We start from the raw sequence: 23643 nt of genomic DNA on the forward strand, positions 1-23643 counted from the left end.
TCTCACACATCAGTAAAAACAGATACATTGTTTACCCTTCCCACACACCAGTAACAACAGATACATTGTTTACCCTTTTCACACACCAGTAACAACAGATACATTGTTTACCCTTCCCACACACCAGTAACAACAGATACATTGTTTACCCTTTTCACACACCAGTAACAACAGATACATTGTTTACCCTTCCCACACATGAATAACAACAGATACATTGTTCACCCTTTGCAGATATGAGTAAAAACAATGATATAGTAGTCTTACGTTTCTCAGACGTGCAGTATCTGTTTGGCTCATTTCATCCATATACAGCAAAATCAAGCTAAATTCCCCTATTTTGAATTTAAATGCACATTATCCTAACTTTGTATATGATTTGCGATAGGAATTTGTATGTGATTTGCGAGATGAATTTGTTTGTGATTTGCGATAGGAATTTGTATGTGATCGATGCTGGTTAGTTTCACTTGCGATTCCGTTGATAAAACCTTGCTTTACATGATGTATATTGTCTATGAATTGCAGAAGACACGTTCTTATAAAAGCTTAAATGACGAACTGAATACTCTATTATGGCGTATTTGATGACGTGATTACGGTTCACGGCGTCAACAATTTTAATGTTTGTCCGTTGCTAAAGAAGTTATGAGAGGTTTAACGTTTTTCATTTGGAAATCAAACAACTTACCTATATATATATATATATAAGTTGTGTCGAATTATTTTTGCATGATACTCGACAAAGGGCTGTAAATGAAAGAAATACCCGCAACTTGAACTTTTTACGAGTTCCCTAACAACGTAATTCAGCACCTGGTAACACATTACATTTCCTGTTCTATAAAAACAGGTTCATATAGGGAAAAGTTGTTTTTACTTGTTTTTCTTTTTCTTTTATCCAATTAGAATTCTTATTGTTCATGAATACCAGCTAAAACTAGTGTTGGCGTTGTTTAGCAATAAAATGACGTCAACATTTTTTATGAATCGGTATTACATCGTATATGTCTGAGATTCTGGAATAGATATGGGCTTTGCAGCACAAACAGTCGGTATTTTTCTGGTTATTTGGTCAGACTTCTTGCACACGGTTTATAAGTAATATTCAACATATGACGTATTCCACTTAGCTTAACGTATGTACCGACTCGATGTCACCGTCGTAGAGCGGTATCAACTATATTTTGATATATGATAAAAAGTCATTTCAGCAGTGGATCATTTATTCTTCAAAGATCAATAATGTGATAAAACAAACCAAACAACATTAAAACATGTATGACGTCATAGGTCATACCCTCAAGGTTGAGCTACATTTAGCGTTGTTATACGTTGGAATCTGTTAATCATATAATGTCCTGCCTCCTCCCTCGGTTAGAAATATTTTAGATTATAAAAGAATTGTTCGTTATAGAAAAATAAGAATGTAAATTTGGTAATGCGCACATGTTTGATTCACAACAGACTACAAATGAAAAATAACGTATCTGCACAGTTCCGGGTGGACAGTTCGCCTTGAGGCGTTAGGACCACACACTGGGAAGAGAAATCTGGTTGACCATTACCCCAAAACAAATTAGGAATGCCTGCTCCCTTTGAATCCATGTATTTACTTCCGTCATAGAATCCGGAAACAAAAAGCCCTGGCTCGTTAACTGTAAAATAAACATAATTACTACATGTTAATTAAAGACTGCGTGTGTTGTACTTTAAAGATGGCAAGTTTGAAGACTTACCTATGTGAAAAAGGTGTTTGGTACCATTCCTTACAATATAAGTATCCTAAATACCTAAATTAAAATGCGAACAAAATTAATATTTCTGATACATTCAATTCGTTACAGTCCAGTGGCAACATTTCGTGCAGAAATAATGATGGTTTCCGTATATCGACACATAGATATGAAGAAAGCATGACAGTGTGGTTATATACAAAAACAAATATCTCTAAGTGGTGACAATTAAATGGAAAAGATCATTTCATATCAGCATACAACTCCTATGATGTCCAAATAGCGACATCAATATCTCACAAGTAAAGATCCAATTAGACATGTTACACGGTAAAACACTATAATACCAATTTCTCGGTAAAGGACCATTATACCAATTCATTGAGTCGTGTTTCTCGGTAAAGCACCATTATACCAATTCATTGAGTCGTGTTTCTCGGTAAAGCACCATAATACCGACCCACTGAGTCATGCTTCTCGGTAAAGCACCAAAATACCAATTCATTTAGTCATGTTTCTCGGTAAAGCACCATAATACCGACCCACTGAGTCATGCTTCTCGGTAAAGCACCATAATACCGACCCACTGAGTCAATACGTTGTCTTATCATATATCCCGAGAACATTGCAGGGAAACTTATTTACACTTGCCAATCAATACGTCACAAATCAAAGATCGACTTGTTTATGATTGCAGATCTACGTGTTACACATTTCATTATCTACAAACCAAGCATTAGCTGATAGCATTGAAAATGTCATCAATTTTAGGTCCAGATGTACGTGATTAAGCAAATTAATCAATTTATTTTGGCTGTTCTATATCTAATTCGCATTCGAATAGAGCGGGCGAGAGCTCTTAAATCTTATTTGATTCAGCAATGGTTTGAGATGGTTAAGGATGATAAGCATTAGACTCAAGAAGAATCACAATTAACAGTTTTTAAATTACGGCATGCTCTATTACCTCCTTTGAATTCTTTTACAATAAATTGATTTTGACTGCTCTATGGTTTGCTGTTAATTTTCCCAAACCAAGCTAAACATTTCCTCTTATGTGCTTAACTGTCTGGGTATATAACTATCAGAGAACAATCAAGGGGGAGTTTTATTTTTCATAATGATTGTGGAAAAACACATCTGTGAATGATCGTGCAAAATGATGGTTTCTAAACTAACCATAGGTTGGTGACACTGAAATAAAGTTCTTTAATTCAGAAATTTGAGAAGCGTAGGTGAAGGTCATAAGAATGGCGTTCAAGCTTTGGCATTCCGTTTCCGCTTCCGTTTGTGTCTTGCGCGTCACTGATATCCTGAAGGATACACCAGATGGTAACACGGAGGTGAATCCAAGGCTCTCCGCATAATCTGTAAGTATTAATTAATTAATTGATGAAACGAATCGACTAATATATCGTTTATACAAAAGGAATGTATTATTCAAATCAGCAATAACCCTATTTTTGTACTAAAAAGGTTTGTTCTCCAATCCTTCACATATTTCTACGGAGGTAAACTGTGACGGCTTCTGGAGCTGCCACGTAACAATTGTCTTTGCGTAAACAGAAAAGATACTGCATGATTTGAAAAGCCTGGAAATATGGTTTTGTCATATAACTTATTAGGAGATCTTATTGCCAACCCAAACGTTCCCTTAAGGTATTATTGGTAAAATATGTTTCTAAAGCATGATTTTCCCGATATGCGTTTAGTATCTTTTTTTATTATACAGTAGAAATGTACCGTAATTAAAATATAGGGCGTTGTAATCATCAGGCGACGTCACATTGGGGTTGTTCGGTGTGAAATATTCGATCACATAAGTTATTTCATAGCCGACACACAACCTTGTTGCCTTTTCGAAAGAGACAATCAGACACTGTTCTGTTGCGGTACAAAGGATGACGCACTCTACACTACTTCTCGTCGTGGTATTGACGGCAATATTTGTCGTGGGAACACCCCCTGTCCCTATCCCAGCGTGTCCCCAATATGTGCTGTTCCTCGATGTGTTGCCTGGTACAAATTCTGTGTAGGGAAAACAACAAAATTGTTCGAATTTAAACTAACTTTTTTGAGTCATGTATCATATGTTGTGGATACTTGAAGGTCGTCATGGATTGATCTACCACCATATTTGGTATTATTTCATATCTCGCTGTCTTTTGACAGCTAAATGTTCAAGGCATAGCTAAATGTGCTGGTTAGATACCAAATAAAATAAGACTGCACAAGAAACACTTAACGAAGAAAATATATTTCTTTGATTTTAGGTGATTGTATAGCAATATGTAGTTGTAAATTCCGCTATCAGCCATCGGCACGCGAGACGGAAAATTTCTTCTGACTGACAATATCTCTGCCGAATACGAGGGTAAGATATTGCAAGAGGCTATTGGCATACCTATTGGAACAAACTGTTCTGGTCATGGGTGACCTGCTTTTCTTTTCATACCAGGCCGAATTTATATTAGACCTTATCAAAATAGGTCACAAAGACCCTGCATCAGGGTGAAGGTTTTAATTTCCCTATCGTAAGTTTTCCTTTTCTAGACAGCAACATGCCAGCATCCCCAGCTTATGGTGTTTACATGTCGTAGTTAATTCGATGTTCAAGGGTTCTTGATATCACGATTTTTGTGCAAGATGCACGACATTGGAAAGACTATCTTAGACTGATGAAGATTTAAAGTCGTCATAATGATCTCATTTGGAACTTTTCCATTTCCATACGATACAACGTCTGGCGTGTGTGATGGCCGTTGGTTTGCCTTGTGGTTCCGTTGTTGTGAAACTACTTACTTGGATTAACCTAAATTTAAATGACGTCGTCGATGAAGCTAGAGACGCTAACTTGTCCTGAAAGTCTGACCTTCTTCCCCTTGTACAAGAACAAAACATTTTTAAAAAAAAGAGTTGAAAAGTATACAGCTGTTCTATTCCACCCGTCAGCTGTCATCCAAAACTGCGAGAAAAGTCCCATTAAATGCAAATCTATTGATAAGTTATACATGCTATTACAATATAACTTACAGATATATGACAGTAATACACCAAGCATATGTAAGAGGTTTGAAACACAAAAATACAAACTAGAAACTTATCTGGCAGGGTAAGATAATCACAACCTTGACGTAAAGACGGACTGTTTGAAAATAATAATAAAAAAAACAAATGCACGTGCAAATACGTCTTACCACTAGCAGCAGTCGCATCATATCCTAGAACGTCTATTCGTAAGCATACACTACTGTGCCACGACTGAGGAACGATCCGAATGTATTTCATCGTTACAGGGGAAGGGAGATAATTCGTGACTACTGTATCCCTATCAGTATTCCCTGGAAATATCTGTAAATGTTTACATAAACGTTATAAAAACGGATTCATCAAAATCAATACACACGGAACATAATCAGTTGTGAAATGTATTTCTCCTTTAGTTCATAATTTCTACGTGACAGTGTTAAATATTTCCTCTTCTCTTACATTAGATATGGAGGGATTGGCATTATAAAAATATTGTACCTTAGTGGAACCATCCTCTGTGACGTCAGTCCAATCAGCACCGTCATTACTGTATCGTACGAGGTAGGACGAGCTATAAAATATAGCTGCGGGGTAACTGGTACTTTGTGCTCTCCCCTGAGTTAACACGGCTAAAACCGTCTTAAGGCTGGCGAATTCTACCTGTTCAGGACCAAACATATATGTTACAGTTATGGCAGCAATGGTTCATGTACATTTGTAACTTATCTAGTAATTACGTTCTTTCCATTAAACAATGACAAATAAACCCGAATAATAGCATGGATTAGAAAGGATAATGGGTTCTTGACATTTAATCTCACAAAATATAGCTGAAAATATTTAATAATGTTGTGTAGTTAGAAGGATCGTCCTTTTCCAGCCTGCCATTAGAATAAATGTCATTATATATTACTAACTATAAACAGACTATCAGGGTGTTAATAGTGCATTACATATTGCTACCTATAAATAGACAGTCAGAGTGTTAATATACCTATTAAATGAGTATCAGGGTGTTTATAATCTGTATTTATACCTACCTGTAAGTGATGTTTGTGTCTACCTGTACGTGATGTTTGTGTCTTCCTGTAAGTGATGTTTGTGTCTGTTTCTACCTGTAAATGATGTTTGCATCTGTATCTACCCGTAAGTGATGTTTGTGTCTATATCTACCTGTAAGTGATATTTGTGTATATATCTACCTGTGAGTGATGTTTGTATCTGTATCTACCTGTAAGTGATGTTTGTGTCTATATCTACCTGTCAGTGATGTTTGTGTCTATATCTACCTGTAAGTGATGTTTTTATCTGTATCTACCTGTAAGTGATGTTTGTGTCTATATCTACCTGTAAGTGATGTTTGTGTCTATATCTACCTGTAAGTGATGTTTGTGTCTATATCTACCTGTAAGTGATGTTTGTGTCTACCTGTAAGTTATGTTTGTGTCTATATCTAACTGTAAGTGATGTTTGTGTCTATATTTACCTGTAAGTGATGTTTGTGTCTATATCTACCTGTAAGTGATGTTTGTGTCTATATCTACCTGTAAGTGATGTTTGTGTCTATATCTACCTGTAAGTGATGTTTGTGTCTATATCTACCTGTAGGTGATGTTTGTGTCTATATCTACATGTAAGTGATGTTTGTGTCTACCTGTAAGTGATGTTTGTGTCTACCTGTAAGTTATGTTTGTGTCTATATCTAACTGTAAGTGATGTTTGTGTCTATATTTACCTGTAAGTGATGTTTGTATCTATATCTACCTGGAAGTGATATTTGTGTCTATATATACCTGGAAGTGATGTTTGTGTCTATATATACCTGTAAGTGATGTTTGTGTCTATATCTACCTGTAAGTGATGTTTGTGTCTACCTGTAAGTGAGGTTATGTCTATATCTACATGGAAGTGATATTTGTATCTATATCAACCTGTAAGTGAGGTTATGTCTATATCTACCTGGAAGTGATGTTTGTGTCTATATCTACCTGTAAGTGATGTTTGTGTCTATATCTACCTGTAAGTGATGTTTGTGTCTATATCTACCTGGAAGTGATATTTGTATCTATATCTACCTTTAAGTGATGTTTGTGTCTATATCTACCTGTAAGTGATGTTTGTGTCTATATATACCTGGAAGTGATGTTTGTGTCTATATCTACCTGTAAGTAATGTTTGTGTCTATATTTACCTGTAAGTGATGTTTGTGTCTGTATCTACCTGTAAATGATGTTTGTGTCTATATATATACCTGTAAGTGATGTTTGTGTCTGTATCTACCTGTAAATGATGTTTGTGTCTATATATATATACCTGTAAGTGATGTTTGTGTCTATATCTACCTGTAAGTGATATTTGTGTCTATATATACCTGGAAGTGATGTTTGTGTCTATATCTACCTGTAAGTGATGTTTGTGTCTATATCTACCTGTAAGTGATGTTTGTGTCTATATATATATACCTGTAAGTAATGTTTGTGTCTTTATCTACCTGTAAATGATATTTGTGTCTATATTTACCTGTAAGTAGTCAACCAGTGTATTACTAGGCGGGCACCAGGCACTGTACTCTGTCCCATCATCGCTGTAATAAGGCTGCATATGCAGTCTACCAACATAAGCGGATACTTGTCCCTGGAACTGACCAATCCCCTGATGACGTCATAGACGAGTTATCTACGCCATATGGTCCATTAACTAGGAACTGTACCGTCTTACCAGTGGGCACTGCAATACATAATGCAACGTAATGTTACAAATATATATATGCCACACAGTCAGTATATAAAGGGCAGTGGTTATCAATTTACACAGTAATGAACGGCACATGAAATATATTGAAGACATGATCAGTGTCTTAAAACATAAGCTGTATTTCGGCAAGGGTGAAGAAAGGCAAAATTTTTTGTCTTTCTGTCCAGAGCCAAAATACGGCTTATATTTAAAGACACAGACCATTATTCTATTCATCCCGTCACTACCGAATATAGCAAAGATATAGGTATGGCAGGTGTATCCCGACAATGACAGTGCCAGTTACAGGTTGAAAGCGAGGTTTTCCTCCTGTAAGACACAGTTTTGGAACAGATACATCATATAACCATCGAAATGTTTTACACATATCCATGGGCCTCCGTTTTGTCTTCCTCAATACTCCAGGGATTACAAGCACCCCATTGAACATGTCTTGGCAAAATTGAATGCACAAGTTATTTCATTGGTTCGAATTCCAGGAGAAAAAATACTGACCAATCACAGGCTGAAGATTTGAAGATTATAAAAGAATGGCAGCCAACTTCAGAGTCATTACAATATATCGTTATGCGACCCCGAGATTCGTTTGATGTACATCAAAGGATTAAACTGGTCTTCTTGTCTTGTCCTCAAGGTGTCGAACACGGAACCTTCAACTTTGTCATGAAATGTTCCAAGGAGTGCAGAGTGCGAAAGCGGTTGTAACTCCTGGAGTACCAAAGATGCCGTTGTGTCGAAATTTGTTGTTCTGTCTTGTAGAGTCTTGGGTTGTAACGAAAATATAAATCATCGGAGGCATAAACAATACCTATTCTCCGTATAAGGAATGTATTAGATTTATTTACCTGTGACGTCACATCCCAGGATGTCAATCCGTAAACAGGCGGATATTGACCAGGATTGTGGAAGCACCCGGATGTATTTTGCAACTACGGGTGTTGGTAGATTGTTTGTAACCACAGTCTCTCGGTCATTGTTTCCTGGAAACACCTTCAATTGATAAAAGAAAGTTTAAGTCATTATCTGCTTCGCCTAGTTGCAACAGCTGAACATTGGGAAATATCGCCGCAAAACTGATCAAAATATTCTCGATAATGGCGACAATGACAATACAATTATAATACTGATCCTACCTTAGGGGAATTATTTTCCATGACGTCAGTCCATGTGACACCGTCATTGCTGTACTTGACGAGGTAAGACTTTGTGTAGAAGGAATAAGAAGGACCGCTAGGACTTTGAACTCTCCCTTGAGTTGCAACGGCAACCACAGTTTTAGGGTTTGTGAATTCTACCTATTGAAATGTAAATGTGAATCGTGTGCAATTCATATGTAAAATTAATAGAATGCAAAAGAGGTTTTAAAACAACAAATTCGTGACAAAAACTGTATTTTATGATTTCCAACCTATTGCGTCATATATTCAGTACCAGAGAATAAAGATATTGACTTTTATTTCAACGAGACTTAGAGTAATCAATATCTTTCGAACATGATTTAGATGGTCTAAAAACACATCCTTTTTCAGTAATAATGGTGCGGCTCAACACACCGCTGGTCGCTTGATGGGTCTAAAATATCCAGAAATCCATTCCATTCATTTGAATACTGATGTATAAAATCAGAAGAGTACGGAAGCGTATTCCAGCAACGTTGTGTTTTATTTTGACTCGAAATTTCGAGTTAGTAATCCGAAATTTTGAGTTAGTAATCCGAAATTGGGAGATATTAACCCGAAATTTCGAGTTAGTAATCCGAAATTTCGAGTTACTAATCCGAAATTTTGAGTTAGTAATCCGAAATTGGGAGATATTAACCCGAAATTTCGAGTTAGTAATCCGAAATTTTGAGTTAGTAAGTCGAAATTTCGAGTTGTTATTACTAACTCAAAATTTCGGATTACTATCTCAAAATATCGCGTTGCTATCTCGAAATTTCGAGATAAAATAAAACACAACGTGGCCGGAATACGCTTCTTCCGTAGGGGAGAAATATTCCAGCGAATAGATGAAACGAAACCATACTGTGTCAAATCTAGATTCAATAAAGTTCATTCAGGCAATCATGCAAACAAAATATAGCAGCATAAAGTCTGTAAAAGGAAGCAATAAGTCTGTTTTTTTGTGATGTTAATTCATCGAACCACTTACATGCAAATTTACGTATATACTCCTTTCAAGAATGTAGTCTAGCAATCACTATCCTGGCTTGCCAACTTGACATACCTATATATAGGAGATAAAGGAGCAACACGTGCCTTTTTCTTCTTACCGCACAGGACTAAATTCAAAACGGATAACATTATCTTTCAAATTCATTTTAAGCTATATAAAAAAATTAGAAGTTTTATTCACTACAGGTATAAGTACCACAAAACCGCAGAAAAAGTAAACAACAATTGAACCTGTCCGTGCAAGATCGTGGCGACGAACATGTGTTTTGCCCATAACTCATACAACGTTTTTTCTTTGTAACGAGTTTCTGTGTTTGCTTTCTGTTAAAAGGAAACTAATGGGGTTCAGAACAAGCCCTAGACTTTCAAATCATTTACAATAGAGTTTGAGAAACATGGTGGGTCTCAACAATAACCATATTTAATTGAAATAGTCTTTGGAGTCCTTTACTTATACAGTCAGGGGAGGTAATAAGGACCGGGTCAAGGTCAAATGAAAAGTCATAGAAAGAGAAAAACTAACCCACAAACAAACGTTCGTAAGTGACAGAATAATCAAACAGTGATATTGTAGTACCCCCCCCCCCCACCCCGTTCTTACTGTACCTATCAATAACCACTCAGTGTGTGGTAGGTAACATTCCCTCTGTTCCTACAATACCTGTAAATAATCCGTCAGTGTGTTGGTAGGTAACATTCCCTCTGTTCCTACAATACCTGTAAATAATCCGTCAGTGTGTTGGTAGGTAACATTCCCTCTGTTCCTACAATACCTGTAAATACTCCGTCAGTGTGTTGGTAGGTAACATTCCCCCTGTTCCTACAATACCTGTAAATAATCCGTCAGTGTGTGGTAGGTAACATTCCCTCTGTTCCTACAATACCTGTAAATACTCCGTCAGTGTGTTGGTAGGTAACATTCCCTCTGTTCCTACAATACCTGTAAATAATCCGTCAGTGTGTTGGTAGGTAACAATCCCTCTGTTCCTACAATACCTGTAAATAATCCGTCAGTGTGTTGGTAGGTGGACACCAGGAACCGTATTCAGTCCCATCACTTGTGAAGTATGGCTGCATATGTAATCTCCCAAGGTGAGCTTCACATATACTTATCCCTGGACTTGACCAATCCCTTGAAGACGTCATAGACGAGTTGTCTACTCCATTTGGTCCATTTACTAGGTATTCATTGGTTGCACAACTCAGTGCTGAAACATATTATCAATAACCTCGTGAACAAACGTAAAATATGATACTTCAGCTACTTAAAGATACATTTAAATTAATCAATGAAAATCACTGTTTTTCACTGTTTTTCCCCATAATTTTACCGAAACGTTATTGTAATAATACATGGTTGTTAATTAATTGTTCATTGTAACTAATGTCAGTATATGGAAGTCGTTAGAATCACCTTGACTTCGGAATTGTACCAGAGTACATCTCTGTCGATAAACTAAAGTACTGTTGGATATATGATACCATTTCATCACCTTCTAGTCTTAACAGTACATACATGTCAGAAGCAACAACATTGACACGGTTCAGAATATACACGTGTACTTGATATTTTTCTAAAACTATCTGATATAGTTTACGAAATTCATTGAATTATGGGATATTGTACCACCTAGTCTTAATAATTTTTCGATCAGTTTAGATTTTCCTCACCCGCCTCCGAGGCCTCAAACTATAGGCCCTTAACATCACTAAGGAGTCTTAGAAGGACGAAACTGAAGTATTAGGCTGTTTACTTCATTGTGTGGCTCTGCTGTAACAATCTATAAATTTCTATTAAAAGGTACTATTAACAGAAGGTCTTTGCGTGTCCTGTTTGTATTTTACAAACAAACCAGGTCGAAGGCCCTTGCAGATTCCGGAGCAGAATTTTGCATTAATAAAACGTCTGCATATCATACTTGTCCATCAACATTTTAATGTAATTCGGAGTCAGTTTGTTTATGGTTGTAGAGGTTTATCGATTGGATTTAGTAAATGTGTAATGTCGTCCTGTTCATTGTGAATAAACTTCTCTATTGATTTTGAACACTCTAGCTTGACACTGACATTCACGACACTGTGGCGACTGATGCATCTCCTTTGTAAAATACTTTTGTCACATGCTTTACCTCCGAAACACCGAAATCATGAAAAAAAGTCTTGACCACCTGTACAATCATATTCCATATAAAAACGTTCTTCCATAACAATAACAACTGTTCTAACTACAGCACACGAAGGATCTTTTCGGTTTTAGGTTTTTATACATCTCCAAATATAATAGAATTGGTTATTGAGCGATCATATGATGAATAACTCTAGGGGGGAAAATGACAACAACGGATCAGATCATAATGAAATAGTACTGTGGCAGACGTTTTTTCATTGTCCCCTCAGAAAGAGAATCCAGTAAAACCACTGCACGTCTACAGTTTTCAACGGGGAAGCATCACACCATGAAGATTTGAGATAATCTGTCCGTGTGTGAAATTTATGCATAGCTTTAATGAGTGATTGTAAGTGATATTGTGTCATTGTTTAAAGTCCTGAGGTTTGTTGTAACCTGCACACACCAAGTTTTAATTCTTTCGAATAACGGCAATGCTCAGGATATACACATGTACTCGACGTTGTTCTATAATAATCTGGTCTTTTGAGATTACGAAATGTATCTAATTAAAGGGCTAGAGAACCTCCCCGTCTAGATCTTTTCTTTCTGTCTCTTTGGATTTTCCTCAGTCACCCCATAGGCTTCAAAATTTAGGCACTGGGCATCAATGACGACTCCTAGAAGGAAACAACTGTATGGTGCAGTTTAATTAATTGTTTTACACTACTGTATCCAACTCTAAATTTGTATTAAAATGTGCTATCCACTTGTGCGTCTTTTTTTATGAATAATGGTAGTATGTGATATCTTGTTTTGTGTCAATGAAAACCTATGCCTGGTAGTTTGTTAATGAATAATATGAAATGGGCTTATACTACACTGGTAATGAAAGCACCAAGTGCACTAACGAGCATCAAATTATATATTGCTAAAGGAAACGAAACATTTGCTATGATGTGATGACGACCATGATGCTTGTCTAATTCATACTGTTTCTCTCTCCCTTACAATATTTTACCGCCAGCTTTGGACAAAGCTCATGACATTTAAAACAAATATAGTATATGATCACAAAAGTTGCTTGGGAAAGTAGGAAAAATGGATATCTATAAATAGAATATTCACTACAGGTAAACTTAAACCATGACACTTATCATACATCTTCCGATAGTCAATTTGTAGATAAGTCTAATGTGCTCTTGCTTCCTCCCAAGGACATGATCATCACATATTTTAAAATTAAACATTAACACTTAATTATTTATGTAAGTAAAGACGAAGTATTTAGATTGTCCTGTGATGTTCAATGATACTCTAAAATAGCACATTACAAATCGATCGTTTATTTGACGTCCTTTCTACAAGTTTTTCACGTTTGTACTGTACAAACACGTGTTACGGTCTGATAAATCATGACATGTTCAATGACTTCCACTTCCGTTTCCGATTATGTTTAATCCATTGATACAAGTACTTATCCCAAACGATGTACTGTAATAACACTTGAATAATAACGTCATCTTTGTTTCCATAAAATTGAATCAATATATAGCAGTTATATACGTTTTCATTTTGTTTAAAAGCGGATCTTAACATAACAGATGTTTCATAACTTTTGATAAGTTTTGAAATTAGATAATGGATATGGATTATTTGAAAGGTGTTATATATATATATATATATAGATTTACCTGTTATAACAGGTGCAAAATCCACCCTTTGACCCTTCTGAAAACAAACCACTGAAATACTACTGACGTAACTCCTGTCCACGGGGAAAACATATATGTTATATATTATATATTTGGCTGTTGGCTCCGTTGTTGTATATATTGTTCTCATTTGAGAACGTGACATTACTTACTTGGACTGTCATCTGTCAGTTTAACCACAATACGTACTTCACGTAGCATATCAGTTACTACCTCTTAAAATGCCGGAGGTTATACTTGTTAGAGAATAAATCTTAGCGCCCGATTTTGTAGAATTTTAGGAAGAATCGTATAAATATGTACAAATACATGGAGCTATTTTTCATCATATTATATCTCCTATATTAATTGGTCAATGGAAATTTTACCTTTGTTGCTGTTGCCTATTTAGGATTAGGCAGGTATGGAATCAAAACATGGGGCCAAAACAAAACGTGAATCTTACAACTTTATAAGTGTGTTTATACTGATACAAGGTAATATATTCCAATCTAATTAATTTGTGCACAGAGTGATAACAAAATTATTAATCAATCAATCAATATGAGACATATGAATGTGTACTGGGAATTTCCTTGAAATAATCTTGGTTTGAAGAAAAATATCTTAATTCAAATCTCATTAATCTGTTTATGACGTTCTTTGTGCTTTGTTTCCTTTGTTCTTGCAAATTAAATCGACGAATTCAGGACAAGGACTTGTTTTCCATTTTGTACCGTTTGTGTCAGATGACAAACAAGTTCATGAAAACCACTCAACGGAAGTTACGTATCTTCATATGTCTCTACATAATCAATAAGACTAACACGGTTTATTTGTGAAATCTATTTTCGATTTGAATTTCAACAAGACTACGTTTTATAATCTACAGATGTATTCTGCTTACACATGTATGACCTTCCCGTACTTTGTATAGAACATAATCTGTACACACCATCAAAAGAATATGGAACAACGAAACACAATAACGTTCTAAAGAATCATTTGTTTATTGTTGTGTTTACAATGATATCTTAGTTACGATAGGTTTCACACTAACGATTTATCTTTGTCTAATCTCAGTAACTTTTATACAGGGCGATTATCTGTTATTTCCAGGGTTACCTTGTTCACTGGTTGTGTGATACGGACTCTTGCACTGCATTAAATAATAACATAATAACGGAGTCTACAGCATTTAGCAAGCATTTGAGATCAATGTCATCATTATAAAACGCTGCATTTAAATTCGTTCTTAACATCTAACCATTTTTTTTCTTAATTGAAGTCAATTTCATCATTATGAAGCATTGTATCTAAATTCGTTCTTAACGTCTAAACCTTTTTCTCTTAATTGAAGTCAATTCCATTCTTATGAAACACTGTATTTAACTTTACGTCTATATCTTTTTGTCTTAAATGAAGTCAATTTTATCATTATGAAACATTGTGTTTCAGAAAGTTCTTAACGTTTAAACCTTTATGTCTTGAGATCACTTTCATACTTATGAAACATTGTATTTAAATTTGTTCTTCACGTATAAACCTTTTTGTCTTAACTGAAGGCAATTTCAATGTCATGTTAATTGTCTCAAGGTTCATCATTAGTCCAGATCTTAACTCCTTTTCATTTTTTAAGCTTTATCGTGAATTATTTTAAGACATTTCATTAACATTTTCATTTGCAAATTAACGCTCTTTTAAGATTATAGGACTAGTCATGGCACCGCTTAATTTTCACATTTCTTTCAAACACTGTAGAAGTCGCTTCTTTGGTTTCGAAGTTTTATGCCATAGTGGTTGTCACGTAAGCATGCATATTTTGTATGTTTTGTTAGTAACTTTTACTTAATTATTGTTCACGGGGTAAGTAACCTTAACAATGGGTACCGTTAGGCGGATCTACGTCACGGGTATGAACGATGCAAAATATGGACGTTTGTTCATATTCACGATAGGCCAATATCATGTTCAACGATGGAAGTGTCGATGCGCTCCATTCATGCATGACTATTGTTTAACGTATGCGTATTTCCAAGCCACAATTGTTGTATTTAGATTCTATGAACGTAATATATAGTTGTTTGTCGATTTGTATAGTTTATGTATGATATTTGTCTTTTTAAAAATTCTGTGGAAGCCATGAGCTAGTGTGCGCACAGGGTGGAAAAAGTATGGGAGCCTCGACATGCCAATTATTAGGAATTGCGCTAAGTCGTGTAATAGTAGCTATTCAGAGTAGCACACTAGTTAGTCTATCTATGTGATATTATAATTACTTATAACGCGTAATTATGATATAATTTACCAATAGTTGTTAATTCGATGAGTTATAATTATTTTGGTGGGATGTTAAGTAAGAGTGAATGTGAGCGACTGAAGTATTTATATGTATATATATATATATTATATATATTTCCGATTACGTACTATTGTAGCTTCGCAAGATGGGACAGTTAAGTAATCTACATCTACACTGTCGGGACCGGCATCAACTTTATTCCATTGAGAGTCAGGACCAACCAATCCGAAATGAGGAATGCAGGGCCAAGGTCAGCTACGGCGGGTGAAAGAGGCACAGGCGAAGGTCAATTCTGGTGTGACGAGAGATCTATGTCTCCTGATTTGTGACCTCCAGAGGTTTTGGTTTGTCTAGTGCTTTATTGCACGTGTCACTGTTGGCTTATATAATTCGACAAACAGTGAATCTTTTAAGCATGGAACTGCGTGTTGCTTAGGATTGAGATTTGTCGTGAGTTGGCGACTTCGCATGCTTTATCTACATTTCCAGATTGTGTTTACTAATCTTCGCCTGACATACTGTGAATCTACCGACTGTTATTTGATGTATTTTTTTGTTTGTTTGAGATTGTGTGAATTGTGAATGCGTTCTGTATGTATATATTGTACATTAATTCATTATTGATTCATTGTAAATAAACATTTATCATTGTAACCAATCTTTTTGGTCTTCATTACCCGGATCACTGACCAACGTTCGTTCCACGTTAACAGACATCACTAACGAGTCCTAGATGAGCAGGCCAGCTGTATGACGCAGTTTGATTTATCATTTTTCTCTAGTATCGAAAGGTTACATTCACTTGTGTGTCTTTTGTACAACTCACGGTGTCATTCCTCTACTTTTCTGCTCCATGACTGTTCTTGTTTTAGTCTCCCATTGGTTTCGGTTTTGTTTCTTTGTTTTATTTCCTGACAACTGTGCTCCGGTTGTCTGACCAACCAATGGCTACTGTTGTCGTGATTATAAATTCCGAGTTTTGCATATTAAAGAACTTTACCTTCTAATATTTTTTATATAAACACCTTAGAATTTCAAACTTTCAGGAGAGGAAACAGGTGCTTGTCAAAGGAACAGAAATCAATACAACAATATTGGTTATGGAGATAACAAATACCAGTCCTTCCTAAATAACTTAGGTGTATCGTTTGTCTGCTGCATGGGCTTGACTAACATGATATCGGCCGTAACGAACATGTTGATGGATTCTAAATGATAAAGATTTAAACTTACAGACTACATGTCTCGGCTAATTTAGTCTCATGTGACTTATTACACGTCTTAACCCACCCACGATACCCATGCGTGGTGGTTTTTGAAGGAGACGGCAATTTGGTTGGGGATGCTCCTCAAACTACAGTAGTTAAGATCAGGAAGGGAAAGATAACCCAACGGTTCAGGCTGAAAGAGCTCAAAGGGAGGCTATCCATCGGTAGTCGGCAGCCCTATCAAATGTCTGGGGAAGTGGTACGATGTCAGCCTTTTCGAAACCAGAGTGTCAAGCGTCTAGAGAATCAGACGTCAGCGGTAGAATACGGAAAGACAGTATATTTCAGCATGACCTACTTCTCCGGCTGCCTTAGATACTGGGGTGTTGCACGAGACGGGCGTCACATCAGTAGAAGGCGTAGAAAGAATTTTCAACCTACATTTGTGGCGTTAGTAACTATCGCGCTTTGAAAATTTGCCTGAATGTCAACTCTTATAGGGGTCGCTAGAATTTGGCGTCGTCATATAGGGAACACATATGCTACTGGACATATTTTGTGTCAATGTTTTTCTGTTTCGTGTAGAGTATATCGTTTCAATGTTTTGTTCCAATCAGATGGAATGATGTTGTACATTAACTCTAGAAATATTGTCTAACCATTAAGTCTAGTGATATTGTCTAACCATTTACTCTAGTGATATTGTCTAACCATTAACTCTAGTGATATTGTCTAACCATTGACTCTAGTGATATTGTCTAACCATTGACTCTCATGATATTGTCTAACCATTTAATCTAGTGATATTGCCCAACCATTGACTCTAGTGATATTGTCTAACCATTGACTCTCATGATATTGTCTAACCATTAATTCTATCTAGTGATATTGCCCAACCATTGACTCTAGTGATATTGTCTAACCATTGACTCTCATGATATTGTCTAACCATTTAATCTAGTGATATTGTTTAACCATTAACTCTAGTGATATTGTCTAACCATTAACTCTAGTGATATTGTCCAACCATTAACTCTAGTGATATTGTCCAACCATTAACTCTAGTGATATTGTCCAACCATTAACTCTAGTGATATTGTTCAACCATTAACTCTAGTGATATTGTCTAACCATTTACTCTAGTGATATTGTTTAACCATTGACTCTAGTGATATTGTCTAACCATTGACTCTAGTGATATTGTCTAACCATTTACTCTAGTGATATTGTTTAACCATTAACTCTAGTGATATTGTCTAACCATTAACTCTAGTGATATTGTCTAACCATTAACTCTAGTGATATTGTCTAACCATTAACTCTAGTGCTATTGTCTAACCATTGACTCTAGTGCTATTGTCTAACCATTGACTAGTGATATTGCCCAACCATTGACTCTAGTGATATTGTCTAACCATTAACTCTAGTTATATTGTCTAACCATTGACTCTCATGATATTGTCTAACCATTAACTCTAGTGATATTGCCTAACCATTAACTCTAGTGATATTGTCCAACCATTAACTCTAGTGATATTGTCCAACCATTAGCTCTAGTGATATTGTTCAACCATTAACTCTAGTGATATTGTCTAACCATTTACTCTAGTGATATTGTTTAACCATTAACTCTAGTGATATTGTCTAACCATTGACTCTAGTGATATTGTCTTTTCATTAACTCTAGTGATATTGTCTAACCATGAACTCTAGTGCTATTGTCTAACCATTAACTCTAGTGATATTGTCTTTTCATTAACTCTAGTAATATTGTCTAACCATGAACTCTCATGATATTGTCTAACCATTAACTCTAGTGATATTGCCCAACCATTAACTCTAGTGATATTGTCTAACCATTAATACTGGTGATATTGTCTAACCATTTACTCTAGTGATATTGTTCAATGATGCAGACAGTTACTACATGTTCCAGTCATTAAAAAAATGCACACACATATATATATATACACTGTAAACGGACAAATTTGGCGATATTCTTATTTTAACGTTTTTCCCGCTGATAGTTTTCCGCTAAAATGGATGGTCGCGTCTGTTATTGTGCATAGAATCTGATTACGCATTCACATTCACAGTAATAGACAAATGAAAAAAATAATGGCAGAGGTGAAAAACACGTAATTAAAAGATTTTAAGGCATTCATTACAAAACATTAACTATATTAACCTTTTCCATTTTAGATATCGAAGTTGAGAGTTAGGATTCTAGACAAACTGTCATTAGAAAAATCCTACAGAGACGATCACTAAGAAATGACGCATAGCTTACGTCTAGTCAGTCCTTAATTAAGGCCAGTAGATATAATATCAATAGTGATGATACAAAACATCCACTCAGGATCATTAACATAGTTACACAAACCACAAACAATTGACAAGTAATTAAAGATGTTTTAGAAACTATGAAAAGGGGTGAAGTAATCAGACTCCTAATGAGTAGGGGGGTGGGGGGAACTAAAACGGTGAATCAACTATGAAATATTTTATGAAATATCCACTTACCTCCCTGTATAAAACACGCCACCAAGGCAAAACTTAGCAGTTGTTGCTGTATGGGAACCATTGTAGTTTGAATGCGGATCTTGCAGGGGTAGGTGTGACTTTTATACAATGGACGACTTACTAAATATCAGTGATTGGCTAAAATGTGTCTGTCATATACATGTTAAGCCATCCATACGTACTTTGCTAATGGAGTCTTATTGATTCATGATTACAGTGCTATTGAAGGTAGATTCCAAGCAGAAAGGTTGTACTTCCTTTCAACGCCATAATGCCGTGAGATAGGATAAAAGTTAATCAATCAATCAATAATGTTAAAAAATACATAGGGGAATATTTTCTTGTGCTTTATTCCTAACCTACTGTACCGCGTTTTCGGCTTGAACGCCCAGTTTGATGTTCTGTCTAGCCTTAGATTTTTTTTAAAAACAAGTGTCAATTTAGATATTGCTTAGATAATTTAAATGACAGAGACAGACTTATATTTTGTAAATTTCGAACAACCAATAACAAATTTATGACTGAAAGTACTGAAAGAAGGTGTGATATTGAGTGTAAAAAATGTCTACATTATAACACAACATATCGGTGACGACTTCCATTACCTGCTTAAATGTCCTTCATTATCGGGCAACAGAACCTTATATATCGATAGATCATTTAGAAGAGACCTAACATAATTTGATTCGCTGATCTTTTGAATACAACTAATTATAAAAAAAAATGAAGAAACTTTGTCCCGACTATTTTACCTTACCTTAGGCTCGGCCTTATATCCCAGTTTGATATTCCGTCTTGCCTACCATACTTTGGGTTCGGCCTGGTAGCCCAGTTTGATGTTCCGACTTGCCTACCTTACCTTGGGCTCGGCCTTATATCCCTGTTTGATGTTCCGTCTAGCCTACCATACTTTGGGTTCGGCCTGGTAGCCCAGTTTGATGTCCCGTCTTGCCTACCATACTTTGGGTTCGGCCTGGTAGCCCAGTTTGATGTCCCGTCTTGCCTACCTTACCTTGGGTTCGGCCTGGTAGCCCAGTTTGATGTTCCGTCTTGCCTACCTTACCATGGGTTCGGCCTGGTAGCCCAGTTTGATGTTCCCTCTATCCTACCTTACCTTGGGTTTGGCCTAGTAGTAAAGGGTAAAGCTTGATGTAAACATCCTGTGACAATGGACTCACAACTAGGAGAATATTAGAAAACCGGCTTTGGAAATATGTAATGTTATTGGCTAAAACTACTTTTTTTCGTTCGTTTCATGATTCATGGTAAGTCGCACGTCTACAACAATATCATGCATACCGTTAATTGAAGGACTATTGTAAAATCGAGTGGTTTAAGTGAGTTATCGTGTTTGTATGACAGACCCGTAACGAAAAGCAAAGACGTCTGTATTGCTATGGAGGTCTCACGACAACTAAGTTTTCAAATACGGTTAATGGAGAAGAGGTATGAGGCCTTCCAGATGATAGATATCCAGAATCCTCGAAACTGTACAAAACTATAATACAAAGAGGCCCATAGGGCCTAAATCTCACCTGGATTGGTTTGCCGAAACTGATTAATCTAAACTAAAGGAAACATATTTCAAACCCTTGTTTCTATTTCCCCTATTAGACCTGACCCTTATCCTCAAGCGGGTTAGATGCATTGTTTGTTTAAAACTAAGTTCTCTTCATCCAACGATGCTTCAGATCAAATCTGGACGAAATTGAATCATTCCGACAGGAGTATTTTAAACGGAATGGCCCCACCTCTCTTTCCTGAGGGGGCTGAGATCCTCTGTTTATACAAAATTCGATTTCGCTTCACCAAAGAATGGTTCTGGCCAAATTGGGATAAAATCTGAATATTCTTACAGGAGGATCCTAAAGAATTTCATCAATTTCAACTGTTGGCTCCCGCCCCAAAGTGCCGAAACCCAAACAAACTTTATTAAAAACTGATTCCTCTTCACCCAAGAATGTTTCAGACCAAATATGGGCAAAATCCAATCATTTCTACAGAAGGAGTAGGATTTTAAAGAATTTGCTTCATTTCCCTTATTTGGCCCTGCCCCTCCTGCCCAAGGAGTGGGGTCGAGAGCCAACGTTTAGACAAAAATCATTTCCTTTCACCAAAGGATGCCTCAGACCAAATATGGGCAAAATCCAATCATTCCTGCAGGGGAATTGGTAAATACATATGCAAAACTGATTTCTCGTTCACTCATAGATGCTTCAGATCAAATCTAGACAATATCCTGTCATTCCTTAAGAAAAAGACAGACAAGAAACTGACTTTACTACTCAATGTTTAATTAAAGTCAATTTCCCTTCCCCAAGGATGGTTCAGACCAAATATGATTAAAAGCTGTTCAGTAATTCATAACAAGTAGAGATTTACAAAAACCAAGTTTACAGATGACAGACAGGTTGGACAAGAGACTATGGACGCTCAGTATCCCTATAGCTCATTTGGCCTGCTGGACAAGGTGAGCTATGGTAGCTGGAAACAATTAATTTGCATTTTTCCTGAAATTGTAGGTCATGTTTAGATTTACAGGTATAGGAGGTTGGTTATATATACACTCATACATGTGTATATATTTATAAACTACATAACAATTACATTAATAGTAGAGAGATAAAAATTGAGAAAACTAAAAAATTTCCCTTGATTTTTGACATGTGATTGCCATGGTTACCAATTAAAAAATGTTAAAATACTACTATTTCAACATGACACTACAACTTTGTAGAAGGAATTTATTTGTGAAAACCTGTCTTAAAATTAACAGCACTTTATGGTAACAAATTACTTACAATTCCGAAAATTCCTACTGGGAAAGCCTTTATGATATGGCCATGTGTAAAAACTATGGAAATTTCACTTCCTGTAAAGCTAGTTTTTGGTGTGTAGACAGATTCATGACTGCAAAAATAGTAATCTCCAACACAATGCAAAAATATTATTTTGAACAAAAAGCTGTTGGGCCTTAACGGTCATATGACTACAAGATCTTTCAGCAGGGATAAAGGTTATTTTTTCCACTTTGAATGAACTCTTACTAAGAAGCTGCTTTCCATGATGCAGATGGTAGCTTTGGTGAGGATAGTGTAAATGTAACATGTAACAGGCTGCCATATCGAAGTTTTGACACTTTCGAAAAATAATAACACTTTGTCGTCTACCGTTCCTTAACATTCCCACCAAGTTTTAGCTCAATGGAACTAGTGGAACTGGAGAAGAAATTTAAAATATGATTTCCAAGATAGTGGCCATCTTGGATTTAAGACTGACCTAAAAAATAATAACACTTGGTCAGGACCATCTCATGATCATTTCATGCAAGTTTAAGCTCAATCCCACTGGTGGGACTTAAGAAGTTTGAAATGTCAAAAGTTTATGCATTGCAGACGACAGAGGAAGCACAATGGCTATAGGTCATCATGACACTTTGGGTCAGATGACCTAAAACTATGAGACCCCAAATTGTCCCCTTCAACATGACATGACCAATTTTAGCAAGATTTTTTTCAAATTTTGATTAAAACCTTTAAAATCGGGTTATATAATGAGCCAACATATCACCAATAGCTACACCGAGAAACTGTTTACTGCTACCTATAAATAGTGGGAGGATGTAGGGCGTGGTACGCTGAATGTAACAATGAGTGGTGAAGGTTGCAAGGTTCAACATGTAGCATTCTGATTAATGAATTTTGAGCCCAGCTGTCAAGCCTTCCTTATGAGTGTAAAATGAAGGGATGCAACTCTGGGAGGTCAGAATGTTCCCTAGATCTGAGAATAAAATACATGTACTGACATATTTCCAGAATTGGTTGGGCACATTCACTAGATCTGGAGATAATAAAAAAAAACAACATATTCCTAAAGAGCATGAGGCATGTACTGACTTACACTTGTCTCTGTTTTTTGTTCTCACTAGTTTTGAAGACCTGCTGATGGCACCTCCTTGAAATGTAACATGAGATCAATCTCTTTTGGAATCCATGACAGAAGTTGACAGATCAATACCACTAGCAGTGTAGTATGGTGCTAAAATGGTTGTGATAAATAACAGTTCCTATTGATGTACAAACTCTTTATCACATCAATTTGTTAAAAAGTGACAC

Source organism: Ylistrum balloti, unplaced genomic scaffold (assembly GCF_031769215.1).
Source record: "Ylistrum balloti isolate Yb309-2 unplaced genomic scaffold, AGI_CSIRO_Ybal_v1 Utg370444, whole genome shotgun sequence".
Classification (NCBI taxonomy): domain Eukaryota; kingdom Metazoa; phylum Mollusca; class Bivalvia; order Pectinida; family Pectinidae; genus Ylistrum; species Ylistrum balloti.